The 21,923-nt window shown below is 40.7% G+C and overlaps 1 long non-coding RNA gene across 2 annotated transcripts in view; it reads right to left on the bottom strand.

Annotated features, from left to right (window-relative positions):
- Window positions 1–21,156, bottom strand: part of LOC101486921 (uncharacterized) — a 58,961-nt gene extending 37,805 nt beyond the window's left edge. Inside the window, exons 1-2 of one of the 2 annotated variants that reach the window (XR_013098283.1) lie at window positions 21,034–21,156; window positions 7,974–8,120 (exon numbers count right to left, since the gene is read on the bottom strand). This is a non-coding gene — a long non-coding RNA (uncharacterized LOC101486921). Of the gene's footprint in view, window positions 1–7,973; window positions 8,121–9,362; window positions 9,500–21,033 lie in introns of those variants that run through there. The other variant, XR_002721245.3, reaches the window with a different exon arrangement.
- Window positions 21,157–21,923: the final 767 nt, after the last annotated feature.

The raw sequence follows: 21,923 nt of genomic DNA, 5'->3' as shown, positions 1-21,923 counted from the left end.
TAACACTCATCGCCTCAATATGAGGACTCTCAAATGTCAGCAAATTCCTGGAGGGAGATTGCCGAAACTATGGGAATGGACGTGAGGGAATGTGCAAAGAAAGTGGAAAAACTTGAGGGACAAATATGTTTGGCTCTGAAAAACAAAGAAAAAAAGTCTGACCACAACAAAGAGAGGGGACCAAGGAGGGAAAAAAGTCCCAGCGTTTAGATTATGTAGTACACTCTACAAAGACTCACCGCAGAAGTCTAAATCAGCCATAAGTCCTGCTTTCAGTTATTGGTGCTGTGATGCTCCCTGGCCAACCATTCAGACTCCTAAGAATCTGGACTCTTTCAGAGCCTTTTGGTACGCAGCAACTACAGTAACTAGAGTAAAGCCGAGCTTTACACAACAATCTCCCCTTGAGATAATCATGTATGTATGAGCTGTAGTGATGTTGTCACTAGAGCTGATAAAACATGTACTTTTTAGCATGCAGCTTGCTCTGTGAAGCAGTTTTTCCCATGGGAGACAACCTTTACATCAAAAGTCCAATAAGGGTCGCAGGGTTTCTGTTTAGCTCAGAGTGACTGATTCAGCCGCTGCTCACGGGGCAGATTACCATACCAAATGCAGGGGTTTTCACCTTCAGGCGTGGTGGCATAACCACTAAAGCCCTTTTGAGACAGACAGTTGTTTTCTTTTCGATGATGGCATTTTGTCAACCAAACATAGGTCAGTTATACATAAATGTCATTTGTTTGTATTCAGACATCCCAGTGACAGTGCTCGACAGAGCTGCTCACAAGAACAGCGTCTCTGTTCGCCCTTTTCACAAAAAGAGGTGCCATATATTTCTATGTATTTCTATTATAAAAGGGCTGATTAAGTGCCAGCTTAGCACTGGCACAACAGTACTGTGGGACCCAATACTGGAACAACTGATGTTTAAAAAAAGAAAAGAAAAAGAGGTTAATGATTTGCAGATGAAGCTGACAGATTGTGTCTGCCATTCCTTTCTTCCAGCGGAGATGACCTTATTTATGTAAAGTTCGGTTGATATGTGGATTTGTTCTCATAAGGTTCTCAACAGTGCAGCAAAATAGACTTACTGGCAAAGTTAGCATGTTGGTGAGAAAGAGTGGTCTATGTGTGTGTGTGTGTCTATGTGTGTATACGTGTCTGTGCTGCACAGTGTTGCAACAGCTGCCTCTTGCACACAGGCTCAGGGACAGTGAGCTCTCTTCCTGGAAATGTCAAAAATGCCTAATAGATAAATACTTTAATATTGTTCCAAATTAAGAACCAAGCTGATGAAGACGAGAGAGAAGCGAGAGTGGCCGCGGAGCTCATTCACATATGCGTCACATATGAAATGATGTCTGCAAAGGCCTTATTTACCAGATATAGCCAGATAAACTGTACACTGTTGTTTTCTTTGTCTTTTGTTTAACATTAAAGTAGTGCTAATCAGTGGGCATGCAATGACTGTGACTGTGAATATTGAGAAAGGGCCAACTTTCTCAGCTTCTCAGTAAGCCTACAGAAAATGATCAGTCAGTTCTGTAGTTCCCCGTGACTCTGTTTTGTTTTGCACGGTGGCCCCGAAAGGTCAAAGGACAGAAAATAGAAAAACACTGCAAAATGAAAGTTGAATTAAATTAATAACACAAAATGGAAATAAACAAACAAACCTCAACTGAACTGTCTTTGGTGAGGTAATAGCTGTGGAACAGCAAACATGCATCTACAGTATTATATGAATAATCATAATATTATATATATAATTCTCTGCTACTTTTAAGTGTCCCAGTTTTTTTGTTTGTTTGTTTCTATTGTGTTTTATTCAGTTTTAATGTGTTTTATTGTGCAGTGGATTTTTTTTCAATAGCTTTCCTTCTATTTCTATGTCTCTTTCTAATTTCTTTTTCTTAAGTTGCAGTGTTTTTGACCTCTTAGGGCCACTGCAGTTTTGAGTTTTTATGCTTTTTATACCTTTTTGAAGAAAACTTTTGGATTGAATTTTGGCTTTAAACCAAGCAGGAGACACAATATCAACAGTAAAGATGTAAAAAAAAAAAAAAAAAGCTCAAACCCACAAGATGACTTAAAGAAAAAGTGTAACTATTGAACGTTTATCTGGAAACAAATGTCTCCTAACAAACAAGTAACGTGAACTGTTAGAAACTGCTGCTATTATTGAATTGTTAGCAGATAGAAACACTGTGTTACTGATCATACATTTGCAATGTTTTGATAGCTTATTGTATATTATAGAAAGATAAATCATTTTTGGCTCCAAATCAGCCTTACAGTCATATAGATTTTGACTGAGGCCTTTGTTGAGGCCTAAATTTATGCTGTTGAATTATTTGCTTAGGGATAAGATTTGGCATGCTCACTTCTGGACATGGATTAACTTCTTCTCTGCTCTCTCTCTAGTTTTGTCCAAAATTTATTCAAATATCCAGCACAAACAATCGTGCCACAGCAACCCCCCACCCCCACCCCCCTCCCACTCTATCTACTGCAGAAGTGCAAAACAAAATAGTCTCCAAAAAACACCCAACTCCCAATTGACTGTCTGGAATATACACTAAACAGCCTCATGGAAGGGAAGAGGAAGGCACACGACAATGATGTGAGAATATTTAATCAGCTCATGGAAATTTCCTGCATCCTGCATTCTAGCGTCTCTTCTTCGTCTTGTTATGAAAACCACAGAGCATTCACACAAAAGCAGGTGCGAACGCGCACAAAGAGAAAGTATGAAATGGAAAAAAAAAAGTTAAACGGAGATACTTAAGAGTAAAAACAAGACTGGGCGACAGCCTTGCCACCTTCAGAAGCAAACCGCAAAGCAAAGTGGCACACTGTCTGTATTTCTGAATCTGAGAATTGTGGCTGAAAGTTGACATGTGATTGAAGCTGAAGCACAAATCTGGGTCATACCCCACCTCGTGCTGCTCATGCCCCCACAGTTTCTGCAAGACAACTCTGAATACAGTACAGCTGTTTTTAACTCAGTTTTAGGAATCTTACTGGGGTGTGAGTAGTTCACACAAGGACATTTTTCTACAAGGCCACGTCTGCCACGTCTTAGCTGTCACTTATTACTCAGCTGTTGATGTCTAATATCATAATGCTATGATTCAGGCACACACAGGTTCCCACAGTCTGATGTATTAACATCTCACAGGCATCAGCTATTCCCCAAAATGCATTTTCTTATAAAGAAGAAACATCGGGTCTGTTAATATCACAACTATGATGATGGGAATCCAAATACAGTGCGAGGCCAGGTCTTACATCACTTGAGAAAAAAATAACTACAGGCAGAAAGTAAGTGCGCACATATCTTTTTGACACCATTCACACCGTTGCTCTGTTTCTTGTTCTTTGTGTCTTTATCTCATTGTTTTCCTCGTAGATAGCGGCCTTGGTAATCTCTCGGCCTTCCACTGAGCATTAATCAACCACGGTTTACTTTAGAATGTAATCCCCATATTTAGCAAGCACAGAGTCCTGTTAAGTCCCACGATCCGTGGGAAACTATGATACAAGACAAGAGGAGTGATAGTGAAGATGCAGACGCCCTGCTGGAAGAGAAACATGACTTGTTTGCAGCTAGCTGACTTATCTTATCAGGAATCACCAGGTCTGCAGAGTCTCCCCAGAAGAAATGAAAAATACAGGTTTACAGTAAATTAAGAGAACCTCAACCCTGCGTGCTCGTACCTGTTAAATTTAAGGTCTTCTCAACAAGCGGTTCTCACATTTTGGCTAAAGCTATGCTGTGGTTCCAGTGTTTTCCCAAAGTCTGTTACCTCTAAACTCTACCAACCAGCTTACAGCTAAGTCTTAAAACCCTTCCACTAACCATAACAAGACGTATGATTTTAACCCTAAAACCGAAACAGACAAACAGGCCTTAGAAAGGCTGTGAAAAAAGAATTGTGTAGTCAGGACATTTTTTTTAATTCACACTATGATTTTTTTGTTTATTTATTTATTTATTTTTTTGCCTTTCATTTCCTGTGACAAACGGTAACTCACACTGTCGGACGAGTGGTTCACAAGAAAGCTGCGAACCCACAGTCTGCCCGTCCTGCGCAGACACGTTTTGAACACAAACACAAACAAACACACAAAGTTTCACATGCACAGTAAATGTATTCTTATCACTGCGCTCTTTGCAAAATAACGTGAATGCCTGCATGTGATAGAGATGCAAAATGTACCTACCAAAAAAAAATAAAAAAGACTCAGAAGGATGCTATCATTTAAACAAATATTTTATTATTATCACAGCGTTTCCGTAAGAAATTTAAGTTTCCTTTTTACCAAGGCATTAATCACAATCTTTCCATTTAACTGTCACATGACAGCCTAAAAGATATGACCTTTGTGCATGTGAGCAGGAAAGCAGTGAAACTGTTGATATAAATGAGTGAAAACTGGCTGCCAAGCAGTGACCTACAAGGAGTAAAGTGCTGGCATGCAGTACCTAAAAATACTGGTCAGCTGAAAAATAGGTTATGGATATAAATACTTGACCAAATCAACCTAACTCTGATATTTGATTAAATTATCTGAACAATATCCAGTTTTATATAAAACTGTATTAAATAACTTTAAACCCCCCAAAACATTTCATTCAAAATTTCATTTTAAAGGATAGTATATAATAACTAGGGCTACATTCCCTCTCCCTATACTATGTATACATATTTGTAATGTTTTTTAATCACAAACAAATTGTCCTTTTTTGTGTCTGTTCTTTCTATGATACCTTCAGTTAAATTTTGAGAAAGTTTAATTCAGTCCCAACACATACTCACATTTAATGCTTGTATACTACTTCCTGCATTTGTGTGTATGGCATGATCTGCATCTCTAGAACACCAGAATCTAGGGGCTCAAGAAACCATTGTATCACACCGATATCTACAATATCAGCAATTTGTGGTGCTAATAAGTAAAATTAAAATAAACATGAGGGGTATCAGCTATCAGCTGTTACCAAGAAATGACCCAAATATGATTCCAGCAAAAGATGCCCACGTGATAGCCTTGCCAGCTGGCCCCACACTTACCACAATGCTAACCACAGGACTCAGCAGGGTTTGCAGGGCATGTTGTGTTTAGCTGTGCTCGTGTAAAGCTAGAGCGAAGAGGACTAACTGTCTTAACAAGTAAAGTTAGTCGTAAATAAGCAAGTGTGTGTGTGGTGTATTTAAACACACAAATGCATACATGCTCCTTTTAAGACTCAACTAGGAGGAATACAAGCATCTGCTTTCACCTCGAATGCCGCGATCACAAATAAAAAAAAATAAAAAAGAAGTATGGCGTCAACTAACACACTCTGATATCACTGCCCTCGGATATCACTGAACTGAATGTGAGCTCATTATGAGCCGCCTGCAGCGCTGCTTTAATCAGTGAACGATCGCATCTGTCGATAAAAGCAGTGAGCTCACAGTAAACTTCCGAGCAAAAGAACAAAAGCAGTGAAGCCAAACACATCGAGTGAAACCACACAGATAGTGAAAGAAAGAAAGAGGTGAGTCTCTCGCTCCATCTCCACGGTGACAAGAGGAGTGTTTTCTCCAGACTTGGGCCGGTGCCTATGCGAACGCCCTCTGCTGACCTCACAACCTTCCCGTCGATCCCCTCCTCGTGGACGTCACGCAAGGCCACAGCTGCATCCCAAGTCTGAGGAAAACATCAGTTTGGGCTGGGGAAGGCTAGCTCTTTTTTTTTTTTTTAGATCTTTGGAAAGCCCACTTTTTAGAGGCCGAAAACAGCTTTTTGCCTCAGAGTGCAGCGTTCGTGCCCTGTCACCCTGTGGCTGTTCTTCATTAGAGGGAGGAGGAGGATGAGGGGGAACACGAGGGCTGGATCGAGTTTATATCTACAGCTGGGAGGTCAGCTTTCCTCTGGGACAATGTGAGGATATGAGTGTTCGATGACAAACTGTGATAAGGGGCTATGAGTGTATGTGTGTGGGAGGCGTGGGGTAATGGGTACAAGGGCAGCCAGGCTCGTTTTTTCTCACTCCCGGTTTGGCCACGAGTCTTCAAAAGCCTTCTGATTTAATTTAAGGTGTGAAAGTGCAAAGGAGATCCCTTTCCTCTCCATAGATGCTTAGCTGATAGAGTGATGATAAGAATGAGCGCTTCCTCCGTGAGAAAGATTAAGCTGCTATTTTACTCAATAAACAAACAAGCTGTGGGTGTTTTTCGGGTTGTTTTCTTGGATGATGCGCTTTTGTCGGGCCCCTATTCTTAGGTCTGTCCAGTAACGTCCCCTCGCTCTTAAGCTCAAGCTCGTCTCACTGCGTCACGCGGATGATGAATCAAATTCAGTTTCCCAGCTGCCGCGTCATTCGTTGTTTGGACACAAGCTGAAAACAAACCTACTCTGACTGTTTACGGGCTTTTTAAGGACTCGCCTTGATCCTGGTTGACCTCAGGCCGCAGACTTCCAAACTGTTTACACTCCCTGCCTCTGTGGCTTCTGCACGCGCACACAGACTTTTGTCAGTCACGGTGCCGAATAGCACTTGTGAATTTTGAATAAGCAGCTCTTACAGTATGTACCGGCCCCGTTTCCTGTGCAATCAGAGGAAACCATGGGGGCTCATCGCTGGTCAGAGAGCCCATATGTTTCCTCAACTGCTTTCAATAAATGAGCACACAGACATCCGTCTCTAGGTATTTTATCTGCTCCCAGAGCCCACATCAAGGCCTTGGACTGTCCTCCAAAACAATAGGGCTCAGGAATCCCACTCTCTTCTTCACAAGAAATCAGGCAGTAATTTAGATAGCTCTATCTCTGTGTCTAGACACACAAGGCATGCCAGTGGTATCACTCTGTGAAACAATGCAGTCTTAATTGCTTTTCAAGTGATTCTGGTTAATACCACAAACACTGAGGGAATTGCAACATTGTGTAAGGGGATTTGGCCGGTGTTTGCTCTCCATCATGTCCATCAGGCCAGCAGCCAGTCGTCGTTGCATGAGGGAGAAGAGAGAAAGAGAAAGAGCTCCTCTACCGTGGAAGCAGCCAGTCCATTACAAGGGGATTTTTTTAAGATCAAATGTATCAGCAGTAAAATCAAGTGGGTTAAGCGACACCCACGTCATTCCTACCCCCCACACACGCAGACCAAAACTAGTAAATAATGACTTCCTGTCAAAATGCATGGCAAGTTGTGTTACTTCCTTTTCATTTCACTTCTCGTCTTTCATGGGGACTTGTAAAAATCCCATTGGACTGTTTCCAAAATCCCAAGGAAAGCAGCGTTTTAGTCATAATTAGTTGGAAAAATAGCAAAAGGGTTAAAGGAGAGGTGGGGGTGGTGTGTGCATGACTCTGGAAGGTTAAATATGTGTCCTCTGAATCATTATACTTGATTTAATTTGTACTGAGTGGGTAATTCTAAGGTCTGCTGATTTACAGCAATTTACTGCAAAGTGTGAACCCTTATGTGGTTAACCACCCATTACTGTCTGCTGCTGTTCTCGACACAGACCGGTGGATAGCACCGGAAGGGACAGGTTTGGTCTTTTGGTGAAAATGTTTTTAATGCCCACTGAAACAAAAGGCATCAAAAGAGAAAGAAACACAACCTAAGTGATCATGGGAAACTTTTTTGAGTGGTAAAATAAAAGTGAGGTTTTATATGCAAAAATAGAGCGCTGCAAACCATAGATACAAAATTAGGATTTGCATTAAAAAGGAAGTTGCTCTAAGTTAAGTTAACAACTCCTGACATCAGAGTTTCATGCATGCATAAGGACTTTTTTACAAACAAACATGCATGCAGATTTGCCATTTCCAAGTAATATATAGTCCTGGAGCACGGCCATATTTCCTTCAGGGAGGTAACTTGTTGTCCAGACATGCACAGTGTTCCAAAACAGCACATCAACAGCAAAAAACAAAACAGTGATGTCATGGGAAAATAAAACAGGCACACCCACCTTAGAGTGGAGTGCACTGGTGGCAGAATGACGCTTGGTACCTTCTCCGATTCTTCGGGAGGAAAGCGTGAAGAGCCAGGAAAAGCGCACTCGTAGCCTCAACACTGGAATTCTCCGACACAATGAAAACAGACACGGAGGCTCCAGCTGTGCACAGAACAGACAATGTGACAGGAGGAAAAGATGTTTACAAGTTTTGGAATTTCTACAGACATATATATGTTAAACAAAACAAGAACAAACAGTTTTTAAACAGTTTTAAGACTAAAAATTCATGAATTCTCTGAACTGCATTCATGTTGTTATACTCAAATTTGAGTCAGACACTGGACTCTGAGAAGTCAGAAATGATTCAAATATCAACTAAAACAAATTTTTCTGTTGGGAAATGCAAGTAAAAAAGGTCACGAGGTATCCTTTGTTTTGTTTTTTAACTTTAACTTCACCCTGTGAGACGAATGAAGAGTTACAATCTAACAGCAGAATAAGAATAGAAAAGCGAGCTGTGTTTGAAGAGGCCAAAGAAAGCCAGGACTGCACTGTGTGTGGGAACCTTTAAATAGCTTTGATGGCAGCCTGAGAAAACGTGGAGGAGGGTACAGTTCTCTCAGGTTGTGTCTTCTTGTAACCACTGAGCTTTATGGGAGATATTTGGGCTGTCAAATGACTAACTTTGCTGCTTTGTTAGTCAGCGTGCTATTGTCGGGCATTTGTTCATATAGAATATTGACAACTAAATAAAAATCTACAGTTATGTGCAGTGATGACATTTGCTGACTGTTTGCTAAACCTCTGTTCTGATGATCACTGAGAGTTTTAGGAATAACCCTCTCTGTCATCTTAGCAGTAAAGAGTTGTACTTTGGGTCTAAAGAAGCATCTTTGAGTTATAAGCAAGGCTCCAAACGCTGGTGTTAAGTGATGAGAACGACATCTGTGACACAGCCCAGAAAACCGCGCCGGCTAGCTTTTAGTTTCGCCAAAGCTGCCAGTCAGAAGAACATTAACACACTTACAGCTGGTTACTTCAGAAGAGATGCTACCATTTCAAGTTCATGTTCATCGCAAAAGTTGCATTAGCTTAATATCTTTTAACTAGTCAGACAATAACCAGTTCAAATGACAGGTTTCCTGTGAGGTGTAATTTGTATGATATAAGAACATGTTTTGTTTTTTTAACTCCTCTAAAACAAGACAAACACGAGCAAAAGTGTGAGAAATTGATAAAAGTAAAAAAAAGCTTTAGCAGCTCAACTTAGCTCAAGCTAACTAGCTTAAAAATCAACACATTACTTCCAAGGTTAAGTAGTTTATCATAAAATAACATTTTTTGGAGGATGTTTCTCTTAAAAACAGACACACACACTTAAAGAAGTCGTGTATTATTTACCTAGAAACAGGACAAGTTTATCCTTGATGCTGTCTGGGCTTATAGCAATGTTAGCAGCTCTATGCTAGTTCGTTTTTTTAGACATTTAACATAGTGATCATGAAAAACATCTGCTAGTCCTTGTTCTTGTCCTTTCCCTTTAAGGGAAAGTGAAAATCTTCTGTTTACAAAGACATTGTTAGCTAAAGAACTAACTGAGGTCTAGTTTTATTTTATTTTATAACATGAGTTTTACTGAATGCTGTGGATGGTGAATTTTCAAAGGTTGTAGCTTCTTTTAGTATCAGTCTGTTTTAAAAAGAAATATGTGTTTTAAATTGAGTTTCACAAAACACACACACATAAACAACAACAACAACAACAATAACAACAAAACAACAAATAATTTTCATTTTACCAGTTTTCTTTATTGGCAATCAGCCGGTAAGACATGACTTTGCTACTTCTCGGATACCTAAGAACAATTTCACAACAATCTATTTAGGTCAACACATCTCAGCAAAAGAACACGCAGCACATTAACTGCAGGACAATGAAGCTCAAACGTGAATGGCACAGAGGAAATACATCAAAAGGGAGAAAACAACAGGAAACTTTCAACTGATAACGCTGCTGCTGATCTACAAACTACATTTACCATTTGAGAACATACATACGTCCTACATACTGGCCACGCTGGCACATCTAACAGTGAAATAAAGCGAAAGCTTTTTAACTTTGTAAGATAGTCTCACGCTTATGTGTTCCCATTCTATTGTTTTGGCTCACATCCGAGGTAAAACAAAGTTTATCTTAACAGTTCTTTTTGAATTTTCTGCTTAAGAAGCCCATATACTTAATTCTGGTAAATAAAAGTCAGATCACAAACCTCATGACCTAGAAACAGGCCTGGTGTTAAGTGTTGCATTAATATAGAAATGGCTGCATGCAAAAGAGCGTTCACACCTTTTTTTTTTTTTATTAAACACAACTGTGAATCTGAGTGTTGGACTAAGTGTGATGCTTCGTGCTGTGCAACAACCATACATCTGCTCCACCCAGAAACACTCCGGAGAGGCCTGTCAGGTTCGATGATTGTTACTCAGCCGCTGGCCTCCAAAACTTACGAAAGGGCTTCCCCTAAGCTCCATCAAGCACTGTAGCCTGTTATAACCGTGCTTTTTTTTTTTTTAATGAGCAGGAGAGCACAACTTACTGCAAATGGTTTGTTATTTTTAGATGTAGATTAACTTAAAACCCAAGAAATGTAAAGGAAGCATCAGGTTTGTACAGATTTAGTAAATTGCTGCGATGATGACTTTAAAATGAACTCTTAATCTGTTGATAGCCCTGAGTCATCCACCTTGAACTCGTCTAACCTGCGTCACTGAATCCTTGATAGCGCTCACTAGTGTTTCTCTACCTCTTCTTTTTTTTCTTCACTTTCTGATTCAGTGTGTGAAAGTGGAAGCATTAGTTAGTTAATGCTGCATGTGTCCTACATAACAGGGACGATGCAGGATGACAGAGAATTGTGGTGAGAGTTGAAATCTAAACGTGAAGGTTTATGTGTAGGTCTGCGCCACAGCTGCTGCACAGTGTCAATGTTTCACCCTACGCAGAAACGCTCTTGTTTTTGTTTTTTACTGGAACAAAGAAAAGATAGAAGAGTGGAAAAAAAGAACAAATCCCCTCTTTGTTTTCTGGCAGTGGCCTGGTTCACATGGCTCTTTGCTTTTTGCAGGTGCGCCTGCCATTACACATTTCAGTCCAGTAATTGTAACTGTCCCATTGTCTGTGCTCACTGTGGCACCCGTTTGTGACTCATTGGCAATCGGTGAAGCCTGTCTGGTACTAAAAAAGTGTGTGCAGTTTTGTGTGTGTGTGTGTGTGTGTGTGTGTGTGTGTGTGTGTGTGTGTGTGTGTGTGTGTGTGTGTGTAGGCCTCTATGTGTTTGTGTGTGTGGCGATTAAAATTACGGTGCTCTTCCCCTGTTTCTCAGAGGGCACGTCCCATTTATGAAGCTGCTGTGCCTGTTGGTGAAGGAAGACAAATAAAAATGGGAAGCTCATTTCACCACCTAAAATAGATTGAATGGTGTAACAGATCGTATAAGACTGGGTCTGAGGGATGTGTGAAAGTCCTATTCCTGTTCTGCAGTTCCTCAGAGGTGAAGTTTGACAAGAGAAGTTAAAAGGTGTGTATTTAAAAATACAAAACAGACACTTTTTTGTTTAAAAAAACCCAAAATAAATACAAAAAAAAAAAGGCAAACCCCAGTGTGGTCTAGATTTGTATTTTGCATCTATTTCCTCACTTACAGAAATACACGCTGTAGATGCATGCATTGTGTAAAACCACAAAACAGCAAAAATGGCCCACCCTCAGGCTCCCTGCCACAGTTTCCTGAGGAAATGCCCAGGCCACAGCTTGCAAATTTCCAAAATGTTTTGCAGGTCTGATTCCATAAGGGTTTACTGGTTGTTCACAGCAGCTCTCCCCTTTGTGGTTTATGACTTTTCTTTAGCTGAAAAAGGAAAGGGAAGTTTTTCTACAGCAGAGGCATTTAAGTGCATTTAAGTGTAACTAAGTTTTTGGCCCACGCTGGGTAATCAGCAACTCTAATTACTGAGCAAACATGAAATTAGAGAAAATTAGAAACGTTCTTTATCTGCACAAGCTGAAATGAGAAAGGCTTTGTCTGATGTCATTCAACCACATTATTTGGTGTAATCATCTAGCAATCCACGAGGCAGGAGCTGCTAGAAATATATGCAGAGGATGCAGCCTCAGCATATGTGTATATATATATGTATATATATATGTATATATGTATATATGTATATAGATAGATAGATAGATAGATAGATAGATAGATAGATAGATAGATAGATAGATAGATAGATAGATAGATAGATAGATAGATAGATAGATAGATAGATAGATAGATAGATAGATATTTAGATCTTTTCTTCCATCAGCTGTCAGACTCCACAACAAAGACTTTGCAGTTGACCTAACACGTGCAGACAGACACACCCACCCACACACACACATCCACACACACACACACGTGCAATACCACTAAGTGTAATTTTTCTGACAACATAGTATTTTATTCTATTTTATATAGTAGGTTATTCTTTTCTGTTATTCTGTTCCATTGTTTATCTTAATTTTTGCTGCTGTAACTTTGCCCTGTCCATTTTCTACTGTCACACAACAAATTTCCCAGGTGTGGGACTAATAAAGGTGTATCTTATCTTTGCACAGGAAAAATTGATGACTCTAAATATGTCTCATATTTTAGAGTCCTCAGAGTAGCCTCGGAAATCACAAGTTAACAGCACCTCCGATTAGAGCTGAGATAAATGTCACGCAGACTTCCAGCAGCAGACACATCTCTACATCAACTGTTCAGAGGAGATTGTATGAATCAAGCATTTATGGTTAAATCGCTGCTAAGAAACCATGACTAAGGAAAAGCAACAAGCAGAAGAGATTTGTTTGGACCAAAAAACACAAAGAATGGAGATGAGACCAGTGAAAATCTGTGCTTTGGTCTTTAGTCCAAACTTGAGATCTTGGTTCCACCCACTGTGTCTTTGTGCGAACACATGGTCTCTACATGCATGGTTCTCATCGTGAAGCATGGAGGAGGAGGTGTGTTGGTGTGGGGGTAGTTTGCTGGTGACACTGTTGTGGATTTATTCAAAACTAAAGGCACACTGAATCAGCATGGCTACCACAGCGTCCTGCAGCGACATGCCATCCTATCTGGTTTGTGTAATTAATTTTTCAACAGGACAATGACCCCAAACACAACAAGACAGAATGTGTCACGAGCTATATGGCTGATCTCCAGCCCCTAGAGACTATAAAGCTGGTATGAAAGGTAGTATACAAGTGAATCTAATCAGCATCATCACCGTAAATATAATCGGATGTGTTGCAGATCTCCTCCAGCTTATCCAAGAACACAGAATGTTTCCCAGGCCAGCCAAAAGATCTAATCTCTTCAGTCTTCAATCTCTTGTCCTCGTGTACCCTGGGGGCCTCCTCCCAGCATCCTTGTCAGAGACCTGAATCACCTCAACTGGCTCCTTTCAATGTGGAGCTCTTGGCTCTACTCTCAGCCCTTCCCTAATGACTGAACTCTTTATCCTATACAGTGGGGCAAAAAAGTATTTAGTCAGCCACCGATTGTGCAAGTTCCCCCACCTAAAATGATGACAGAGGTCAGTAATTTGCACCAGAGGTACACTTCAACTGTGAGAGACAGAATGTGAAAAAAAAATCCATGAATCCACATGGTAGGATTTGTAAAGAATTTATTTGTAAATCAGGGTGGAAAATAAGTATTTGGTCAATAACAAAAATACAACTCAATACTTTGTAACATAACCTTTGTTGGCAATAACAGAGGTCAAACGTTTACTATAGGTCTTTACCAGGTTTGCACACGCAGTAGCTGGTATTTTGGCCCATTCCTCCATGCAGATCTTCTCGAGAGCAGTGATGTTTTGGGGCTGTCGCCGAGCAACACGGACTTTCAACTCCCGCCACAGATTTTCTATGGGGTTGAGGTCTGGAGACTGGCTAGGCCACTCCAGGACTTTCAAATGCTTCTTACGGAGCCACTCCTTTGTTGCCCGGGCGGTGTGTTTTGGATCATTGTCATGTTGGAAGACCCAGCCTCGTTTCATCTTCAAAGTTCTCACTGATGGAAGGAGGTTTTGGCTCAAAATCTCACGATACATGGCCCCATTCATTCTGTCCTTAACACGGATCAGTCGTCCTGTCCCCTTGGCAGAAAAACAGCCCCATAGCATGATGTTTCCACCCCCATGCTTCACAGTAGGTATGGTGTTCTTGGGATGCAACTCAGTATTCTTCTTCCTCCAAACACGACGAGTTGAGTTTATACCAAAAAGTTCTACTTTGGTTTCATCTGACCACATGACATTCTCCCAATCCTCTGCTGTATCATCCATGTGCTCTCTGGCAAACTTCAGACGGGCCTGGACATGCACTGGCTTCAGCAGCGGAACACGTCTGGCACTGCGGGATTTGATTCCCTGCCGTTGTAGTGTGTTACTGATGGTGACCTTTGTTACTTTGGTCCCAGCTCTCTGCAGGTCATTCACCAGGTCCCCCCGTGTGGTTCTGGGATCTTTGCTCACCGTTCTCATGATCATTTTGACCCCACGGGATGAGATCTTGCGTGGAGCCCCAGATCGAGGGAGATTATCAGTGGTCTTGTATGGCTTCCATTTTCTGATGATTGCTCCCACAGTTGATTTTTTCACACCATGCTGCTTGCCTATTGTAGATTCACTCTTCCCAGTCTGCTGCAGGTCTACAATACTTTTCCTGGTGTCCTTCGAAAGCTCTTTGGTCTTGGCCATGGCGGAGTTTGGAGTCTGACTGTTTGAGGCTGTGGACAGGTGTCTTTTATACAGATGATGAGTTCAAACAGGTGCCATTCATACAGGTAACGAGTGGGGGACAGAAAAGCTTCTTACAGAAGACGTTACAGGTCTGTGAGAGCCAGAGATTTTCCTTGTTTGAGGTGACAAAATATTTATTTTCCACCCTGATTTACGAATAAATTCTTTACAAATCCTACCATGTGAATTCATGGATTTTTTTTTCACATTCTGTCTCTCACAGTTGAAGTGTACCTCTGGTGCAAATTACTGACCTCTGTCATCATTTTAGGTGGGGGAACTTGCATAATCGGTGGCTGACTAAATACTTTTTTGCCCCACTGTATCTAAGGAAGAGACCAGCCACCTTTTGGAGAAACAGCTTCAATTTTACTCTCAGACCTTTCTTTATCATTCTATCCTACAGACTGGTGAAAAGATCTATCCCAGTCTGTCTAGCAATATCCCCTCTCCCCCTCACTCCTGAACAATACACTGGGATAATTATACTCCTCTGCTTGGGTTAGCAACTCATCCCAGACCCAGAATGAGCACTCCACCCTTTTCCTGTTAAGGTCCATGGCCTCAGGTTTAAAGATGTTAATTCTCACTCCCACCACTTCACACCCGGCTGCAAACTTTAGTGTGAGCTGGAGGCCACCCCTTGATGAAGCCAACAGAATCACATGATCTGCAAAAAGGCGAGATGAGATTCTGAGGCCACCATAGTGGAAGTCTTCCACCACTTCATTCTGCCTAGAAATCATGTCCACAATAATTACTTTAATTTTTTAATTTTAGTTTTACAGAATTGGTTACAGAACAATGAGCAGTTATTTTTGGAGTCCAATTCGTTGCCTCCTTCTAGGCAGGCTGAGTCGTGGGGTCCTATAGTTGAAGTGCATCCCCAATCCCCCTTCTAAAAAATGGAAACCACCACCTCAGTTTGCTAGTTCAGAGAATCCGCCCCATACTTTCATGCAGTGTTGCAGAGGCATGTCAACAAAGACAGCCTTAAAAAATTCAGGGCCTTAAGGAAGTCAGGGTAAATCTCATACACCCGAGGGGCCATGCCACTAAGGAGTTGCACTTTGCACTGCATACCCTGTGTGAGTGGAGCACCAATTCCTCTTCTGAGTCACCTGATATTTTGCCAACATCAGTTTGAGGCCATACAAATGGTAAAAATGGTAAATGGCCTGTATTTGTATAGCGCTTTACTAGTCCCTAAGGACCCCAAAGCGCTTTACACATTCAGTCATCCACCCATTCACACACACATTCACAGACTGGTGATGGCAAGCTACATTGTAGCCACAGCCACCCTGGGGCGCACTGACAGAGGCGAGGCTGCCGAACACTGGCGCCACCGGGCTACAAAAGGCTTATTTCTTGGCTTCACCAACCTCCTGCTACACCCAAGACTGTGCTTCAGCTACCACCAGAGCTGTGCTCTGCTTGGTCTGTTAGTACCTGTTAGGAGTCCCACAGGAAAACCAAGCCTGATAACAGTCCTTCTGGTGTGTGATGGAATTGGTTACACTAGTTCACTTCCAATGTCCATCATCTGGTTTGGGGGTTACCACCCAGCACACACCAACCACCTTGCAGCTGCAGCTCTGTGCAGAAGTCTCAACAATGGAGGTGCAGAAAACGGTCTATCTGGACTCAATGTCCTCAGCCTCCCTAAGAAATCTGTCTAAGTTCTGCTGGAGGTGAAGATCTGGTGTACCAAGGCCTCTGCCAGGCACTCCTAGTCCAACCTCAGTACATATTTATATTTTCCAGGCCTGTGACCTAGGGTGTACTGGTGCCACATACACTTATAAATACCCAGTAGGATCATGGAGTCACCAGATGGCGAACCCTTCAGCGCCCTACACAGTGACTCCAGGAAAGCTGGGTACTCTGCACATCATTTGGTGCACAAGCACAAACGACAGTGATGACCCATTCTCCAATTCAAAGGAGGAGGGAAGCAACTCTCTCATCCACTGGAAAAAAAAACTAATTACCTGTCACTTAAAAAAACATTGCTTGCTCCTCTTCTGTACCACTAGCTAAATACCGAAGTACCGCAACTGCAACTTTATTTACATCTAAACAATGAAAGGATGTTTTTTCTTTTTGTATCTCCATGCTGTCACTGGAAGCAACGCTAAAAATTCCAGTCCGGGTCAGTCGGGCCCCCTTTCACCTCTGCTTGCATCCTTTTTTGTCATACCAACAATCCGCATGTCCTGCACTGTCTAACATACAGATGTTTATCAGTTTATATATTTTTTTATCATCTTAATGTTAGCATGGTAGCATTTTCTCATTAGAATTGGAAGCAAAGTACAAATGAGACTTGCAATGTCATTACCAGTTGGAGGCCAGTTGGGGTTTCACTGGCTTTTGATTTTGAAATCGAAAAATCGTTCTTATATTTCTCAAAAATAATTACAACTCAGAGTTGTTAGTGGCTCCATAGTGCAGTGGTCTTCACATTTGCCTAGCATACAATAGATCCAAGGTTTGATCTTAGGAGGAGACACAAATCCCTTTGCGGCTGCATAAGAAAGTGTGAAGTTACTTGATTTTTTCTTTTTTTAATGTTTATGTTAATCTAAACCAACATCTTCTTTGAGGTTTCACAGCAGCTGCTTTCTTTTTAAGCTGAAGTACTGCCTCCTTCTTTTAGTTGTTTAAGCCGTCCATAATTATGAACAATATACGCTGTTGTCTAATTGCACTGAAGTCTTGTAATTACTGCGGTTGCTTACAAAAACCTAGATATGCATTTTCTTCCTGCAGCTGAGTTCTCATACCCAGTAAATCTCTAATGTTGGCCTGGACTCATCCTAACCTTGGCAGACCCTTCTTTTTTCTTCTTCACATATCCTGCATGAAGTCAGGATGTGTTCCACTCTCTTGTTTCCTTGTCGGTGGTTATAATGGCCAGATGAGACCAGTTTGTGAATTATTTATCATTTTTTGGGGCAATGTTTTCTTTGTTGCTACTAAAGTTGTCATTGTTCATCTCCCTCCAATTTAGCTTCCTCCCTCCAATTCTGAAAATTAAACTAATTAGCTACAAACACCCTTTCTATCACACACACTCACACACACACATGCAAGTGGTGTCAATTTTGTTATCCAACCTCTCAGCAAGACGGTATCCTTACTCAGATACAAAGACTTGCAGTAAGCAGTTATAGCAACCTATAACCAAAGAATTACTTTTAGATCGAATCCTCTCCTGTAAAAAGGGAGAACTTGTGTTAAGCACAAAGACAAATAAGATTTGACGCCAGGAAAAGCAGCAGTGAAACATTCCTTCAAACACTTTCTTACCTAAAGTGCATTTCACCCAGTCTCACTGATTTATGGATGTTTTATGACTCCTTTGACAAGCCCTAGTGTACAGCATTAATTACCGAGCTGCTCATTTCCTACCACAGATACCAATACTGTGACAGTTAATGTTAAGGGGAGCACAGGGGAGTAAGTGGGTCAAATATTTGTAGTTCACTGGGGGAAAAAATCTGTGTGTGCGACAAGGCCTTGGGAGAATCGTGACCAATGACCTGTAAGCTTTGAAGAGAAAAAAGTACATATACCAGTACGCGCTGCTCAGTTCTTCCCCAGAGAAGCTACATGTGCTGTCCAGACGTTGCTGCTTTTTGCGTTGTCGGCCAGAACACGTAAATCCTAACAACGCACACATGACAGCGGGAGCTATGACTGACTGAGCTGGCTGGAGGCAGGATCATCTCATTAAAACCGCAGGTATCCAAACAGAACTAAAACCCAGCTCCCCATCCTTCCTGCTTAGCTCAATCATCTCCCACATAAGCTCTGCAATAAAACCTTGTATTTTAAACAAACCCATCCGATCTGATCTATAAACCTCATTCAGCTTGAACACCGCAATGATCTGTTTATAGTGATTAAGGGCAGCATCTGCCTAAAACTGGTGAGAGAATCATGCATAAACATGTGACTCATAGCGAGGACAGTGGGAAAGGGATTGGGGAATAATTGGCTTGAATTGATACAAGACGAGGCCACTGGGGCCATTTCCAAAAACTCGACTAAAGAACAGTAAATCTCTGGGGCTAATCACGATAATAGTAACAGCAACCATGTGTTTAAATAAATTACTTTCTCCAGCAATGGCACAGCTCTGTCTTGATGTTAGACAGCTCATCATAATAAACACTACAGTAGGATGAGACTCATCACAAAGTCATCAGTTTCCAGGGAATATCAACAAAAATATGTAACACAATATGACTGCTTGGAGTTGTGGCTATTTGCTATTAACGTGTCCAGATGAGCTAGTTTTGGGGGAATTTTGACTCTCTGGGAAATTAGACTGGAGGCTGAGGTGTGTGTATAGCATCAGATGTTCTCATGTAATGCAACAGTTATTCAGCCCCAAGGGTTACACATTAGACTGGAAAGAAAATATCCCACTTCCTGCTTGGTCTGTTTTTTTTGTAGGGGGATACCTCACGTAACTTCACAGCCTGCAGTTATACAGCCACTACTCAAGCCAGTAGGATGAGGTCCGCTTGTCACCATGTGTTGTTCCCCATCACTGTTACACTGTCCAGAGTCACAAAACATGTATCCCTGACAGGAATTTGGGACAACTGTTTAAACCTACTGCTTGAAACTATGTATCACAAGAGGCCAGTAGTCTATCAAAGTGTAGTGCCAGTCAAAAAGCACATTTGATATATCTAATTTTAGTAAATTTCTCAATTTTTTTTTTATCCAGTTCACACGATTTTGTGTCTATGTTATGTTGAAACAAGCCATAACATAGACACAAACATAGATGGTGTTTAAACGATGGACAAAACTACTGTCACCCATTAAGTTTGTGGACTCCATATTTTTGACTCTTAAAGCACCAGGTTTTGAGGTTATTTATAGAAAAAAGAATGTAGTACTCATAAATATACACAGATTACTGTGTAATTACGTCTTCCTTCTATAGGATGAACTTGTGGAGTGGACACTGGTACAGGGAAGCCGCCATCTTGCCCTGCTGTTTTGAATACTGTGGTTGAGATCGACATCACCCTTCAGACTCATGTTTTACATACATGGCTAGACATTTCCAAAGGAGAAAAAACTCATAGGCGTTCATTTTTAATTCATCATCCGATAAGATATGAAGGATCACACCTGTGTTTTATCATCTGATAAGGGGTCCGCTTCATCAGATAAGTGGGAACATGGAGGAAAGACACAACGCGACAGGGGTCTGGATAAAACGTCATCCTCTTTGTCCTCACCTCAAGCCTAAAATCTGGGCTCTAACACACAAAAATGTGCATTAACATACAATTACTTATTGTCAGCAGTTTAAACATGTGACACTCCCATCTCTTGACAGCTGACAATGAGGCGGCTAACAACAACAACAGCTGGTTATAAGCTAACATTATGCCAGCTTCTTGAATGTCCTAAAAGTTGCACCAGCTAACAGTAGCTAACAGAGGCTAACTGATGCTAACAACAACAAACACAGGAACGCTTACAAACAGAAAAGTTGAGGAGATCCTCAAAAACTCACCTCAGTATTGATGTCAATGGTCACAGGTGAGCGCCAGTGACTCATCAACCCATATTATACTTTTTCTACAGCCCTTATGAGTAGTGTTCTTGGTATTTGAACGTGTTGCTTGAGCATGTGAGAGTACATTGGCTTTATTTACTTGCCTAGTGATTCGCTTCACTAATGGTTTTTAGTTTCAGTAATAAACCTTAAGTTTTTTAATCTGACCTTACTGGCTTTGGGCTCATTTATGTTACCTCCCCTCTCGCCTAGCTGAGCCGGGTCGTAACATCGTCTAAATTAAATAGATGCACTCAGAGTGTTTGGGTGACTGGGAGGTAAAAATGTAAAATACAGATATCAGTATTTGTTTAACCCATAAACTTTTATTGCTAAGTGCTGATAATATTTAAATATGTAAAAATATAGTGTTCACAGAAATGTTTTTAAATGCAGAAGAAACAGATTTATACACAGAAGAAATGGCCACAGCCTAAATGTACTGTAAATGTAATGTTTCTGATCTCTTTTGAGTGAGTGCTTTTTTGGACCATATTTAGACCAGAAGATGCCGTGCTACGTTATCAGCTAATGCTAGGAGTGTGGAGGTATTAGTTAGCTAGATACATCCATTAACGTGAGTATATTGCACAAATTCACATATCTACTAATCAAAGAAACAAAGTCAGAATACCATAATTTCTCTCACCAGACCTTCTTCTTGCCTTTTGGATGGGCTGCAGCACACATTAGGCCATATTATTTGTCAGATAATTAAAATGCTATGAACGGCACTAACAGCACAAACATGGTTGAGAGATGTAGCTCAGTGATCTGGATTAGCATGGGTGTGATAGCAGAAAGCTAATGGCAGCAGGTGTTGAAAATCTATAAATAGAAAACATTTTTGCACCAAGCTGTTTTTCAAAAGTGTTTAAAAATTGACGAAGCAGAAGCTTAGACACATACCAACATCTCACTTCTGACACCTATGATTGTTTTGCCTTTTCTAAAACTGCATTAACTACACTACATTAGAAATGTTTTGGAGACAGTTACAACAATCGAGTCATCATCGCAGATAATAATATTGGAAGGGACTGAACTATGCTAACCTGATATCATTGGTCAGCAAATAAAATGTGCCATTTTTTATAGATTTTGTTTTGCTGAATCCAAGCTTTAAAAAATAAAGAAGACTGGTACTCCAAGGATATGTACCTGTGTGCACCTATGTACTATGTTTATATGAGTTTTAATCATTCTGTAACATTTGTCTACTTATCATTTTATGGTAATATCATATAGTATACTTGACTTTTTCTTCCTTATGGAATAAATTTTTAAAAATCTATATAAAAAAGAGATAATATAGAACATTTTTAGAAAATATAACACTTTATTTAACAATGTAGGAGAAAACCTTGGTGACTGTTACGTATGTTGAACCTGACATGTGAAAAAACATATTATTGACATGATGATGAAATGTTTTTAAAATTTTTAAAAACATAAAGATGTTATTTATTGCTAGAGTCATTTCAACAGTCCATTCAAATTCGGTTTACATCCACCAATGTCTTTAAAGTCAACTTAATG

The sequence above is a fragment of the Maylandia zebra genome, linkage group LG4 (assembly GCF_041146795.1).
Source record: "Maylandia zebra isolate NMK-2024a linkage group LG4, Mzebra_GT3a, whole genome shotgun sequence".
NCBI classification, from domain to species: domain Eukaryota; kingdom Metazoa; phylum Chordata; class Actinopteri; order Cichliformes; family Cichlidae; genus Maylandia; species Maylandia zebra.
This window is presented reverse-complemented; position numbering and strand designations above follow the sequence as displayed.